At 35.0% G+C, this 3580-nt stretch overlaps 1 long non-coding RNA gene across 2 annotated transcripts in view; it reads right to left on the bottom strand.

Annotated features, from left to right (window-relative positions):
* The window catches only part of LOC141486424 (uncharacterized), a 186191-nt gene that overhangs the window by 29959 nt on the left and 152652 nt on the right, over nt 1-3580 (bottom strand). The gene's annotated exons all lie outside the window — the stretch shown is intronic.

Raw genomic sequence — 3580 nt, 5'->3', positions numbered from 1 at the left:
CTGCAACAAAAAAAACGTTGTGAGATTATCACTAGACAGTTTACAGAACCAAAACACTTTTTTCACAATACAATAGCTTCCTTCCATAAAATAGTACCTAAAAAACAACAGTAGGCTAATAGCTTCTATGTATCTGGAGTACTCTTGGCACATTCACCAAAATTCAAATTGAGAAAGAAAAATTGAATTGCAGTGGCAATTGCAGGTGAGACCTTTCATGAAAAGCATTTCGAAATCTCTACACATTAGTCTTATGGCCCAGGGCAAAACATGCTTGCCTGAAATATGTTTACCGTAATGGTAGGCTTTGAATGTTTCTGAAAGAAAAAAGGAAGGGTATTCCAAATTAAGACTTTTACCCTTTTACCATTTTTTTATATTAATGAAACTATGAAACAAGAAAAGTTAAAAATAATTGAAGAAAAAGTTTATCATCACTAAATGTTCGACGTACAAATGAAGGTTCCTAGCTTTTTCATAATATATTACAAAGTCTCCAATCAGCTACTCTTGTCTTCTTCAGATGAATGGAAATACCGGGTTTCATATACCTTTTGTTTTTTGTTTGGTTCATCATTCTTTTTTCCTTAATCATTTGCTTATTTTTGTTTTTGAAGACTTCTCCACTTTCTAGGTTCTGTAATTCCGTGATTTCTTTCGAGGACTAATTTTTTCAGTAATGAATAATTTTTTCTTCTCAATCTTGATGTGAGGAATTTTAATCCAAAAAAAAATCCGAGTTAGGTGATTCACCAGGTGAAGGCTCTACTTGTGACAAAACTTTATCGTCCCAATAGGTCTCCAATGGTCCAAATACATATTTGTCTATTGGTTGCAATTGATGAGTATTGCTGGACAATATTTATTTATTTTATTTTTATCGTTGTTTTAACACATTGTAATAATTTTTTATAACTATTGCAATATAAAACAATTATATTTTTTCGCGGACTCTAAACGGGAGGATACTCCATTGAAAATTGGCAGCATTAGATAATTCAGGAAACACTTGCTACATGAATAGTATTTTACAAGTGTTGTTCATGACGAATAATTTCAGGAACGAGGTTTTAACGATGAACGAGAATGTTTTCTACTTGATCACCAAAAAATTGTTTATGCAACTGCAGTTTCGTAAGAATGTATCATATTTCCCTCCAACCAATTTCCTGGAGTCTTTGAAGACCACTATATACTCGTTAGGACAAGAGGATTGTTACGAACTCTCAGGGTTCTTGTTGAATACTCTTCGTGAGCAAAAAAATAGCAGAATCAATACTCCTGACCGCTCTGGATTGAATGATTCCGTACAGTCTATCTCGTCTTGTGTTTGTAGATATTTCGCTGGAAAAATCCTCACTTGTTTACTTAGTAGTAAATGTTCAATAGGTAGCAAAAACGTATGTGATTTTCTGGAACTACAACTAGCGTTTCCTACTATGTCTAATAACCAGTCCGTGCAAAGCTTATTGTTAAATCATCTGAAAATGGAACTTTTAATGGGTGATGATCAACTGTATTGCGAAATATGCGCAATACAGTTAGTCAGTTAGTTTGCTAACTGACTATTATAAGAAAACAACAATAACTCAGGCACCAATCAATCTAATAATAACAGTGATGATTTTCAAACATGACACAACCTCTGACGGAAGCACCAAACTCTTACGAAGGTTCGTAATAGATAAATACTTCAATCTAGCAGACCACTATTAAAATCTTCATGCAGTCATTGTTCACTATGGTTCAGGCGTCGAATCTGGTCATTATTACGCATTGGTCAAAAACGAAACGGACTGGTTTAAGTTTGACGGTAGTCGTTGTCACTAAGTGTTCTGGCGATGTCTTGAGTTTATTAGAGCCTCTGGGGACACCCTACATTTCGACACACATAAACTTATTATCAGAAATATTACCTATCCAATTATTTGATGAAATTTTCGGTATTCATGCTTCTTTTTTTTAGTCACCTTGATAACGTATCCAGGAGGTAAATTCTCAGACCATTCTGGCTTTCCTCTTTTACCCTTCATTAAAATCATTGGCGAAATCACTTGTCCAATGGCATTCCCACTAAAATAATTGTAATATTTTCAGAATTTTCTTCAACTATCATGTGAACATTAGGAATTCTTCTTTTAGTCCATACTTGAGGCTGTTTATATAAAGCGTCTGCAAGTTTTTGCATATTAGGTATATCCTCAATTTGTTATGCTTTCCTTTTGATGACGTTTCGAAACGAAAGAGAAACAACTTCCCACTAGTCATTAGTTTTTCTGTAGGAAGCGGATGTTCAATTCCTGGGATTCACAATAAGTGAATACAGATCTTCTCAAAACTTCAGGTGTCAGTGGCAAACCAATGTGTGCCAATATGAAAATCCTTCGGCGTAGTTTGAGTGTAGATGGACGACCCATTTTATTACGAGTTTTCCTAGGAGTAGGAAATCCCATACTTCATCAAAATGGCAGCTCTGACAGAAATTCATTATCCATTGTAGGTAATCATGGAATTCAGGAAATCGGTCTCAGTTGGACCTCTGACCCTTGTTTAGACCCCTGAACAGTAGGTAACCTCATTAGGATACCCCTGAGAAAAAATCATTTTTGAGTAAATCCCAGTAAGAATCAATCCAAACATACGAGGCACAAACACTGGTTAGTGCGAAACTAGATCACGTTTAATTCTGAAGACATAATTGGTTGATAAACAAGACACAAAAAGCGATGTGGTATGTGAAGTCTTTCCAGTTTGAATAGTGAGGACTTTTGGCCTTATTTGGCTCACCCACTTCGAAGAAAACGCTTTTTCCATACCAGAACAAATACACTGTCTGTCGACGTGCGCTACGCTATCCAAGTTGACATCATCAGGAAATGAAGAGTTTTAAACTTTGATGTCCTTTTCATCTAGTGATCATATTTTCATCTCCTGATGTGGCTAACCTATAAAATCCTCCACTGTAGTTGTATTAACTTCATTCCCTTATCAGTACAAAAAGCGAGCCTGGTGGGACGAAGTTGAAAAATACAGATCTCAAACGCCATCCCTGTGGTACACCTGTGATATTCATCTATATTGTAATGGTTGTTTATAAACCTCTTGAAATTTATTTTTTGTATTAGGTGCATTTCTGGTAAATTGAAAAGCTCTCCCATGAAATCGTCACCAGGAAATGATATAAAAGTGAAATGTTTTCTATTATAATACCTCAATATGAACCTTCTTTATCATCTACTTTGCTTTCATCACTAGAGTCTAGCGTATGTGAAAAACATCAATGATTGGGTATATTTCCATATTGTACCTACATAAATGTAGGTCAGCTTTATCTAGAGCGTTATGTTGTTATGTGTTTGCGATATGGAGTATATTTGAAACGGTGGAAGTGAACGGTTTTCATTCAAATGAGCCACCTACGCCACATCAGAACACGTTGACTGAAAATAAATTCATAGTAGGATTTTCACGAGGTCAAAAGACAGAAAAGTTTATTTCTGAAATACGCATATTTTAGTGTCCTAAATATGTTTATTCAGAGTATTATTATTGAGGAATGTTAGTAATTTTGCAAAAACTA

This window comes from Leptinotarsa decemlineata, unplaced genomic scaffold, assembly GCF_025532065.1.
Source record: "Leptinotarsa decemlineata unplaced genomic scaffold, Ldec_3_MD MMD2_tig00026354_RagTag_RagTag, whole genome shotgun sequence".
Taxonomy (NCBI): domain Eukaryota; kingdom Metazoa; phylum Arthropoda; class Insecta; order Coleoptera; family Chrysomelidae; genus Leptinotarsa; species Leptinotarsa decemlineata.
Note: the sequence above shows the minus strand (reverse complement) of the source record. Positions and strands in the feature narration are given on the sequence as shown.